The 11915-nt window shown below is 44.2% G+C and overlaps 1 pseudogene; it reads right to left on the bottom strand.

Moving 5' to 3' along the window:
- Window positions 1-285: 285 nt before the first annotated feature.
- Window positions 286-9882, bottom strand: LOC147005681 (glyceraldehyde-3-phosphate dehydrogenase pseudogene; annotated as a pseudogene).
- Between the last annotated feature and the right edge of the window lie 2033 nt (window positions 9883-11915).

Genomic DNA, 11915 nt, shown 5'->3' with positions numbered 1-11915 from the left:
CAGGAGCACGTGGCTGCAGTGCCCTAGCTCCGGCTGCAAGGTGCTCCATCGGCATTTGTTCTGCACCAGGCACATTGGTACAACAGTCGAGTCTAGATAGCCTCGTGTTCCTAATATTCAAGTACCTGTGTTACATCGGTTCTGATGATCCATAAGGAGTAAACAAGACTCGGGCATAGAACTGAGGTCTCAGGACAGAACATAGCAATCTCAAGATTTTATTTTTTTCCCCAGCATCCAAGCCGTAAACAAGTTCTGCTGAAATAGGTAAGAACCTCAGAGAAGTTACATCATGAAGTAAAAGCTCTTGTATTGCCAAAATCCAGTTGGTGTGAAACACTTGCTGACCACTGCTGGTGTGAACAGCTTGCTGATTGACGACTGCTGGTGTGAATCACTTGCTGATTGAACACTGCTGGTGTGAACCACTTGCTGATTGAGCACTGCTGGTGTGAACCGCTTGCTAATTGACAACTGCTGGTGTGAACCGCTTGCTGATTGAACACTGCTGGTGTGAACCGCTTGCTGATTGAGCACTGCTGGTGTGAACCGCTTGCTGATTGACAACTGCTGGTGTGAACCGCTTGCTGATTGATTGGCCACTGCTGGTGTGAACCGGTTGCTGACCACTGCTGGTGTGAACTGCTTGCTGATTGACGACTGCAGGTGTGAACCACTTGCTGATTGAACACTGCTGGTGTGAACCGCTTGCTGATTGAGCACTGCTGGGGTGAACTGCTTGCTGACCACTGCTGCTTGACAAAGCAGCACATCAACACCTTAGATCACTATTCTCCAGATTCCTTTTAATTTCATCTTTGATGATTTTCCCCATGTGCTGAAGTGATCTCTTTATGCTTTTTCCTTTGGGAAATTTTCATGAACTTTAATAAAGGATGTTAATGTATATAATGGCAGTTTTTCTAAACAAAATAATTCTTTGGGGGGAAAAAAACCCTCAGCCACTATGGAAGCATATAGTAACTGCCTGCTCTCACAGGAGAATCCCCATTGTGCCCCCTGTTTGTACCAAGAATGGAGAAAAGCTAAAGATTTATGATTCCAGAAATGCTTCGGCACCTATACCTGGTCCCACGGAGGAAACAGACAATCCAAAGAAACAGTAGCCCAGTCGCAGAGTCCGGGGCCTTGGCATTGAGAGCAAGCGTTCAGTGTAGAGACAGTGCCCAGGATTGACTCCCCAGGGACCTGACCTACAGGATGAATGTCAACATCTGATAGCCCCCAAAGAAACAGATTCTGTTAAGTTAGACTGGCTTGATGCCCCTCTGTCATACACAGGAGCATACATTGAAGGAATTATGATGGTACAACATAGTTAAAGAAGAGTAAGGTATCAGGCCCTCCCCTTTGGTGAGTGGAGGAGAAGAACAGACCCGTGTTGTAAGACTGAGGCACATGGAATTCCAATTAGGAAACAGCTCGGTGTTTGTTATGCTACATGGTACAAGCACTAAATTTTGCCCGCTGAGAAATGAAAATTGCTCTTAGATGTTTGTCTTTCAGAACTCAGTGTCTGGCACTCCCTGACCATAAAGGCTGAGAGCATGCAGGAGGAAGTGTAAAGAGAACACTAGGGACTTAGATGCTTGCTGAACTTACTGCTTTTGCTTCAAGAAAAATACTGTAATAAAGTTTCATCCTGCGGGCAGTGGTGGCACACATCTTTAATCCCAGCACTTGGGAGGCAGAGGCAGGCGGATTTCTGAGTTGGAGGCCAGCCTGGTCTACAAAGTGAGTTCCAGGACAGCCAGGGCTATACAGAGAAACCCTGTCTTAAAATACCCCCCCCCCAAAAAAAAAAAGTTAAATAAAATTTCATCCTGGATGTTGAAAATAGGGCCATATGAGTTAAGAACAAACATGGAAAAGATCATATATTTCTTGGAATCACTAAAGCCTCCTTTCAACGTTACCTGAGATTAAACTACTATGCAAGTATTGAGTATAAAAGGCGTACTTTCAGTGAACACCCAGCTGTCCTGGTTCACCCTCAGAGCATGGCAGCCTCCTTCCCTCGTCGACTCTATACCTCCTCTCTGGGACCTGAACCCCACTGGAGCTGGACTCCAATTTCTGGGCCATCCTCAGGCTCTTCACCCTTATCCCCAGCATACTACACTTTGCAAATTGGCACTCAAGACTTAAGAAGACAACAAAGCCTTGAAAACTCAGTCCTCAGCACAGTGTGAACAGAGCCTGTTCCTGCACAACTGTAATCCCAACACCTTTGAGGCAAAGGCAGGAGGATCAGAAGTTCAAAGCCATCCTCAGCTACCACAGCAACTTGAAGGCTACCATGAGTCCATATTGAGAGAGAAATGGAGAGAGAGGGAGACAGAGACAGAGACACAGACAGACAGACAGACAGACAGACAGATGGAAACAGAGAGAGAAAATTGTTCTTCAGTTTCTTCAGTCTATATTCCACAGTCATAGTCCCACACTGAATGGGATGTCATCAGCAAGACTCAGGCATGACTGCCGAGTAGCCCAGGAATTCTGTGGGGAAAGCAACTGGGCTTCCAGGGCAATCTCAATTCCGCATTTAACCATGCTTCAAATGCAAGAGCACAATCCCTTCAAGTCTTGCTTAAATCTGTGTCATTGTCTTGAACAGTTTCCAGGCTGCTCAGAAGAGATACTCCAGCAAAGTTGGCTCAAGTATCTTTGCTCTTAGTCTAATTTGAGGTCCCCAGAGGCAGAAAGGTGATCCATCACGGAGGCTGTTGATGACAACCACTGGTGATGAGCAGGTGGGTGAAAGGGCCTCTTGATACTTCTTCTACCCTTTATCAAGGTTACCCAGACTAAGTGCCTTCTACCTCTCCTGCAAAATTCAGTCTCAGTAACAAAAAAAGATAGCAGAAGTGAACCTGTCCCTACTCCTGCTCAGAGCACTTACTCTTAAGTTCTCGAAGCAAGGAATCAGAGAAGAGTGAGAGAGAGAAAGGTGGAGACTTTTAATAGTTATGGGCCAGCAAGATGGCTCAGTGACTTAAAAGTTCTTCTACCAAACTGACCACCTAAATTTGATCTCAGATCCTACATGGTGGAGGGAGAAAATAAAAGTTATCTCCTGGCCTCTACATGTATGCCATGCTTATATCCAACACATACACACACACACACACACACACACACACACACACACACACACATACACACACACACTTCTAATAATGGTAGATAAGTCAGGAAAGAAAAGGAATGGAAATGGAGAAATCAAAAATTAAACTTTAAAATAATTGATCTGCTTCTCTCTTAAAGAACTCAAGCTATGGTCATCTTTCTAGATCTCCTACAACCTCTAGAACCCCATTGGGAAAGAAAAGGAAGGCAATGGCATTTTCCTTCACACGCACTGTAGAAGGGGCTAGGGAGTTAGCCCATGGATTTGCTGCACTAGTGTGAGACTCTGAGTTTAAATCCCTGTCATCAGAAGCATACGCCTGGCCAGCCTGGAGCATGATAGAACAAGGAGACTCTATCTCAAACTACGGGTAGATGGTGGAAACCAGTAGTCAAGTACAGACTGGGCTTAGGGCCTTGCCCAAGGTTTTCACTACGGTAGGGGAACACGGAAGGGAGTAAACAGATGTTTCCCCTTCATTTCCACTCACTTCTGCACATCTGAGTTTTCAGAGCTGGAAGATAAATCTGGGATCCTGGTGACCCGAGGAATCCAGAGATTAGAGCATGTTTTATGAAAAGGAGGTAATTTGGCATTGGCTCTTCCTAATTCTTTTGTGCACATGTTTTGTTAGCGTGTTCTGGTTGTATACAACAATGGGTTTCATCATGACATTTTTATACATGTATTTGGTGCACTTTGGTCACATTCCCTTCCTGCAACCCTCTTAGGGCACCCAGACTCCTTATGTACAGTGGAATCTGAAAGATTCTTAGTGGAGCCCTGTCCTTTCCTTCTGCATGAGGCGTTCCTCCCAAAATAGCCATGTCCTTTCCCACTGGGGGTCTATTGTACACATGGCTCGCATTAGCTTCCCATCTTAGAAGTCATTTTCCTTAAAAGCAAACAAGACCCTTCTTCACACAGGGTTTCAGTTGGTTGAAGTCTCCCCTTGGTATTTGCCATTGCTTAATTTAAGTATACTGGATAGGTTTGCCTTTGGGGGTTAAAGTTGGGCAACAATATAGGTAGAGATATTGACCTTACCATCCTCGTGTGACAGAACCTAAAAGTTGGGAGGAAAGTGGATTCTAGTCATTTTCCCAGAAGAGAAAAAAGAATGAGCTTATCAAGAAGTCCTGAACAAAAGAAAGCCTAGTGGAGCACTGTAAGCCCACTGCCAGGAGGCTGAGCCAGGAGGATCTCAAGTTCCAGATGTGTCTGCACATGAGTTCAAGACTAGTCTAAGAAACTTAGTGAGACTGTCTCAAAGTGAAATGTAAAGCAAGGCCTGGAGATTTGGCTTGCAGAAGAATGTTTGCCCAGCATGTGTAAGTCTCTAGATGCAATGTCCATCACCAATAAATTAGTGAAGTCTACAACAAATGTCTCCATTTGTGTTTGGTTTTGAATCTAATTCTCTTATATTTTTGGTTGTGAGCCTAGCCTTTAACGGCTGAGCCATCTCTCCAGCCCGAATCTAATTCTCAAATAAAAATGGAAAGCAGACAGAATTCTGCTTAAAACAAATACCTATGTAACAGAGGGTGGTGGCTGTTTGAATGGAATTGAAAGTAAGAAAAGAATGAAAAGAAAGTCTATTCACTTATGAACATTACAAACCACAAACCCCTGGGAGCCTAAAACTAGCATCAAATTTGTGCAGCTTCCAAGCCTGCAACTTGGACAAAGCCAACTCACCTCCACTGACCACGGAGCCACCTAGAAGTGGGGTCAGCATGGTTCCTTTTGCCCCTCAGGCTACTTCACGGCCTCTGAATGGTTGATGGTCCTTCTAGCAGAATGGTCTCAGATCAGGGCTTAGGCCAAATCTGAGTTTTGGGTGCCATTGAGCTGCCTAACTCAGCTTCCCTGATTCCATATTTCATGTGTAAAATGAAGGCACAAGGGCCTACCCAGTTTCCTGGACAGGAAATATAAATGACACATCTCTATGGTTCCGTGACCATTCTAGAATATATAAGACGTGAACTATCTTTGCCAATGTTTGGAAATTTTTTTCCACCACAAGGAGAAATGGATCTTGATATATACCACCAATAATGGCCAAAAACCAAGAAACAGCCACCTAACTTCCTCTACAACATCATAGTGACTTTTAAATCTTTTATTTTGGTACTAGTGAGGTTCAAACCTAGTGCTTTATGTACACAAAGCAAGTATCTTACCATTACATCCTTCAACAAAAAGACAGGGTGAAAATGCGAAGAAAGGCCAAGCATGTGACATAACACTTGGGTTAATTAGCTCAACTTAGCCTGCCATACAGCATACAAACGTCAAATCATATGCATTCAGGTTTTCTTTTACATTTGTGTTGTTTTCTTTTGCTTTGTTTTCTTGCTGTCATTGTTGTTTGAAACAAGGTCTTACTATGAACCCCTAGCTGACCTAGAACTCTCTATGTCTACCAGACTGGCCTTCAATTCATAGAGATCCATCTACCTCAGCCTCCATGTGCTGGGATTGGACGCATGTGCCACCAGACCTGGCCCTAGTTTTTGTTTTTCAACTAAACAATAAGCTAAGAATATTCTTCCCTTGGAACCTGTAGCTGTTTAAATGGGAATGGTCTCCAGAGGCTCATACATTGCCTGGTTCACAGTTAGGGGAGTGTTGGGAAGAAGATGTGACCTTTTTGGAAGACATGTATCAACATAGGAGGCCTTTGAGGTTTCAAAAGCCCACTTGAAGCCCAGTCTCTCCCCCAGCTCCTCTTTGCCTGCTCTCTGTAGATCAGGACATAGCTTTCAGCTACTTCTCCAGCACTATGCCTGCCAGCCTGCTGCCATGACCCCCATGATGACACTGGACTAACCCTCTGAAATTGTAAGCAAGCCTCCAATTGCATGGTTTCCTTTATATGAGTTTACATGAGCATTGGTCATAGTGTCTCTTCACAGCAATAGAGTATTAAGACAAAACCCCTATCACTGTTCAGACATTTTCTTTCTCTTAATACAATGTATATTCATTCTGCTTTGATAAGTGAATAAATAAGCTAAGGCATAAAACTCAAAGTGCTGCAGCAATCTAAAAATGCAAGACATATAGTTCTGATGGTAGAGTATGAAAAGAAGACAGTATTTATAACAGGCTACAACGATTGGGAACGGTGTATATAGAGAAGGGAGGGGACTCCAGTAAGGGGCTAAGGAAATGCATCTGAACACCCAAGGACTCTCCTGGGAATGAGAACTCTGGTTTGATAAAGCAAGTAGGTAAGTCCACAGTGACTGGAACAGAGATGGGTCAGCCCAACAGTCTGCAATCTCTCCTACTAATTACAGATTTATAGTGGTGTTGCCTGAGAGACATGATGACAAAATAATATAAATAAATAAATTTAATAGCAAGTAAAGCAGGATCAGCAGAGAGAGACAGAGACAGAGGCAGAGAGAAATGCAGAATAGGGCCTCCTATAAGAAGTCTCCAGATTACACTGGAGACCCAAATCTGCATTGACCGCACTTCACGAGGACTGAATTTCCATCTTGGCTAATTTTGTGCTGTTATAACAGAATATCTGAAACTGGCTACCTTATAAAGACAGAACTTAACTCCAACACATGAGTTTTAGGGGGCACACTCAGACCATAATATTTCCTATAAGTGAGAGGGCTGAATACAATCCACCGGGTGTTTTCAATCCATTTCACATAGAAAAGGATCGCATTTCCTGGCAACAGAGAGGATGAAGATTGTGCTAGAGAAGACTTCCCCTGCTTTGGGATCCTGCCACACTAGCAACTAAAAAGATGGATCCCTGCTATACCGTGACCTGCCCCAATGCCTGCAGCAGCCCTAGAGGACTTTCACAAGGTGACTGATGCAGAGATCTCTAGAGATTAGAATTTAATTGATCTGGATACGACGAGGACTTTTTTAGAGGACTTTTTTCAACATTTGCTCTACAACTTTTGCTTTTGTTTTCAATTGTTATAATTACACAATATTCCCCCTTCCCTTCTATCCCTTCCATACCTCCCACCCCCTCATAAATTCATGGCTTCTTTTTCTGTTACTGTCACACATGTACATATCCATGAGCATATAAATACAACTTGCTGAGTCCATTAGTCCTGATTGTATGTATATGTTTGCAGGACTGACTGCTTGGTATTAGATAACCACTAAAAGGCTCATCCTAGCTGACTGTTCTCCCTGTCTCAGTATTTATTACTTGTACTCTCTTTGCCTTGGTGGGAGCCTTGTGATATTTCCCCAGTCTGTATTAGCATGTCTGTTGCTATTGCCTTGTCCGTGTCTTATTTATGCAGACATATTGTTGAACAGGTGAAGCATGCCTGTCATTTCTAGGCATCACAATCTCAGCACAGATTCCCAGTCCTCTGGTTCATAAAATCTTTCTGCCCTGTCTTCCCCCGTGTCCCAGAGCCTTAGGTACAGGAGTTGTGCTGCAGATGTATCCACTGGAGTTGGGCACTGCGTAATCAGTTGTCTGTATTTTCATCCATTGTGGTTCTCTGTAATGATCTCCATCTGTTGCTTAAACATAAGAATAAAAAGCTTATTTGACTAGGAGAGAGAGCTATGGCTAAGCAGAACACTTACCTGTGGGTGTGAGGATAGAGTCACAGCAAGAGGAATGATGCATTCCTCTTCAACCACCCTGATCATCAAGAACAGCATTTCAGGGGCAGAAGAGATGACTCAGCAGTTAAGAGTTCTGACTGGGGCGGTGGTGGCGCACACCTTTAATCCCAGCTCTTGGGAGACAGAAACAGGCGGATTTCTGAGTTCGAGGCCAGCCTGGTCTACTGAGTGAGTTCCAGGACAGCAAGGGCTATACAGAGAAACCCTGTCTTGAAAACAACAACAAACAAACAAACAAACAAACAAAACAAACAAACAGACAAACAAAAAGAGTTCTGACTGCTCTTTCAAGGTCCTGAGCTCAATTCCCAGCAACCACATGGTTGCTCACAACCATCTGTAATGGGATCCAATGTCCTATTATGGTATGTCTGGAGTCAGCTATAGTGTACTCATATACATGAAATAAATAAGTAATAAAAAGATAAAAGTAAAATTTTAAAAAGAGTAAAAAGAACAGCATTTTAAAGACTCAGGAACCCAGAGTTCATCTTCACAGTTGCAGTTCTGCCTGTAGCAGCATTTCACCATCTCTGTAGGAACTCACTCGATGCTGTGAACAGAAACAGTGGCACTACGTCCATATTCCACTAAACTTCCAACTATGTGAAGGTTATATAACTATATGGGTTATTATAATTTCAGTTCTGATACGAGTCCCCTGTGGGTATTGTTCCTGGCATTTCTTTTTGGGGAGAAGGATGGGTGCATCAAACTTTATTGATAGTATTCAAGAGGGTAGGGAGAGTTCCCTAGATCCCTCCTGTTATTATGGGACTCTGGAATGGAAATCATGAGGGAGATGCTCAGTGTTGGAGGCCGAGTTGGGACAAGGACTCCTCAGCACCCGAGGGCCTCTCTCTTGCTCTCAGTGTCCTTGTTGGAGTGGGTGGTCCAGGTTTTCTTACTCCTTGGAGGCCATGTAGGCCATGAGGTCCACCACCCTGTTGCTATAGCCATATTCATTGTCATACCAGGAAATGAGCTTTACAAAGTTGTCATTGAGAGTAATGCCATCCCCAGCATCAACTGTGGAGGAGTGGGAGTTGCTGTTGAAGTCTCAGGAGACAACATGATCCTCAGTGTAGCCCAGGATGCCCATTAGTGGGCCCTCGAATGCCTGCTTCACCACCTTCTTTTTTTTTAAAAAAGAATTATATGTTTTATGTATATCAGTACACTGTAGCTGTCTTCAGACACACCAGAAGAGGGCATCAGATCCCATTACAGATGGTAGTGAGCCACAATGTGGTTGCTGGGACTTGAACTCAGGACCTCTGGAAAAGCAATCAGTGCTCTTAACCACTGAGCTATCTCTCCAGTCCTTCACCACCTTCTTGATGTCGTCATACTTGGCAGGTTTCTCTAGGCTGCATGTAAGATCCACTATAGACATATTGCAGGTAGGAACACAGAAGGCCATGCCAGTGAGCTTTCTGTTTGGCTCTGGGAGGACCGTGCCAACAGCCTTGGCAGCACCAGTGGATGCAGGGATGATGTTCTGGGCAGCAGCATGGCCACCACACCACAGCTTTCCAGAGGGGCCATCCACAGTCTTCTGAGTGGCAAAATGATGGCATGGACTGTGGCCATGAGCCCTTCCACGATGCCAAAGTTCCATGGATGACCTTGGCCAGAGCGGCTAAGCAGTTGGTGGTGCAGGATGCATTGCTGACAATCTTGAATGAGTTGTCATATTTCTCATGGTTCACACCCATCACAAGCATGGGGGCATTGGCAGAAGGGGCAGAAATGATGATCCTTTTGGCCCCACCCTTCAAGTGGGCCCTGGACTTCTCCATGGTGGTGAAGATGGCAGTAGACTCCAGGACATACTCAGCACCAGCATCACCCCATTTGATGTTAGCGGGGTCTCACTCCTGGAAGATGGTAATGGGCTTCCCGTTGATGACAAGCTTCCCATTCTCAGCCTTGACTATGGAGTTGAACTTGCCATGGGTAGAGTCATACTGGAACATGTAGACCATATAGTTGACATCAATGAACGGGTCGTTGATGGCAACAATCTCCACTTTGCCAAGTACAGATCAGAAGGCAGCCCTGGTAACCAAGCACCCAATACTGTCAAATCAGTTCACTCCGACCTTCACCATCCTTTCTACAGTACAAGGCAGGCACTGCACGAGAAGATGCAGCTGTCTCTGGGACAGGAAGGAGCAGAGAGCCAGTTCCTGGCATTTCTAAAAGGAAAAGACATCTTTGTTGTTAGACAGGAAGGAATCTGAACATAAAATAATTGAGGCTGGGAATGCATCAATACATCCAAAACATGTAACTCCCAGTTGTTCCCTGCCTGTGGCAAATGCAAACCAATGCTTTTGATATCTGACTTCTGCTGAGTGCACGCTGCATGTTCCAGGAAAGGAACCTAGAGTAACTATAGACATTTCAGTGGCAGAATCCCCAGGCTACACTTCCCTGCCTTGGGCTAGACTACTTCTTAAATATTTATTTTTCTTTATGTGTATGTGTATATATATACATGTGTGCAGGTGCCCTGGAACTGGACTTATAGACAATTGTGAGCCACCCAGACTGGGTGGTGGAAAGCAAACTCTAATCCTCTGAAAGAGAAGGAAGTGTCTTAACTTCTGGGCCATCTCTCCAACCCTACATTAGACTTTTTATTTTGTCAGAATAATCATAAGAACAAACTCATCCCAAGCTACCCACAAGGCATGGCTTCTCCACAGTTGACTGAAGGCTGTGCAAATCACAAGTAAGGAATCAGAGAGGGTAAGCCTTAGAGCTGTGAGCCAGAAATTTAGAGACTAGTAGAAAGAAGGGATGTAAGACAAAAGCCTAACTAGTTTAGAACCCAAGAAGTTCATTCAGAAAACAGAACATATCTCTGGCTGTGAGCCTGGCTGGACCTGGTTCCTGAAATGGATTCTATTTTGTTTTTTTAGGGTTACTATTTCTGTAATGAAATACCAAGACCAAAGGCAACTTAGAGAGAAAACAGTTAAGTTGGCTTACATGTCCTGAATCACAGTCCACTAAAGAAGCCAAGGCAAAGTCAGAATGGCTAAGATCAAAAATTCAGGTGACAGCAGATGCTGGCGAGGATGTGGAGAAAGAGGAACACTCCTCCATTGTTGGTGGGATTGCAAGCTTGTACAACCACTCTGGAAATCAGTCTGGCGGTTCCTCAGAAAATTGGACATAGTACTACCGGAGGATCCAGCAATACCTCTCCTGGGCATATATCCAGAAGATGTCCCAACCGGTAAAAAGGACACATGCTCCACTATGTTCATAGCAGCCCTATTTATAATAGCCAGAAGCTGGAAAGAACCCAGATGTCCCTCAACAGAGGAATGGATACAGAAATTATGGTACATTTACACAATGGAGTACTACTCAGCTATTAAAAAGAATGAATTTATGAAATTCCTAGCCAAATGGATGGACCTGGAGGGCATCATCTTGAGTGAAGTAACACAATCACAAAAGAACTCACACAATATGTATTCATTGATAAGTGGATATTAGCCCAAAACTTAGGATACCCAAGATATAAGATACAATTTGATAAACGCATGAAACTCAAGAAGAATGAAGACCAAAGTGTGGACACTGTGCACCTTCTTAGAATTGGGAACAAAACACCCAGGGAAGGAGTTACAGAGACAAAGTTCGTAGCTGTGATGAAAGGATGGACCATTTAGAGACTGCTGTATCCAGGGATCCGTCCCATAATCAGCTTCTAAACGCTGACACCATTGCATACACTAGCAAGATTTTGCTGAAAGGACCCAAATATAGCTGTCTCTTGTGAGACGATGCCGGGGCCTAGCAAACACAGGAGTGGATGTTCACAGTCAGCTATTGGATGTATCACAGGGCTCCCAATGGAGAAGCTAGAGAAAGTACCCAAGGAGCTAAAGGGATCTGCAACCCTATTGTTGGAACAACATGATGTACTAACCAGAACCCCGGAGCTCTTGTCTCTAGCTGCATATGTATCGAAAGATGGCCTAGTCGGCCATCAATGGAAAGAGAGGCCCATTGGACTTGCAAACTTTATATGCCCCAATATAGGGGAATGCCAGGGCCAAAAGAATGGGAATGGGTGGGTAGGGAAGTGGGGGGCGCTATG

This window comes from Mus caroli, unplaced genomic scaffold (genome assembly GCF_978045245.1).
Source record: "Mus caroli unplaced genomic scaffold, Mus_caroli_1 scaffold_3, whole genome shotgun sequence".
In the NCBI taxonomy this organism is placed as follows: domain Eukaryota; kingdom Metazoa; phylum Chordata; class Mammalia; order Rodentia; family Muridae; genus Mus; species Mus caroli.
This window is presented reverse-complemented; position numbering and strand designations above follow the sequence as displayed.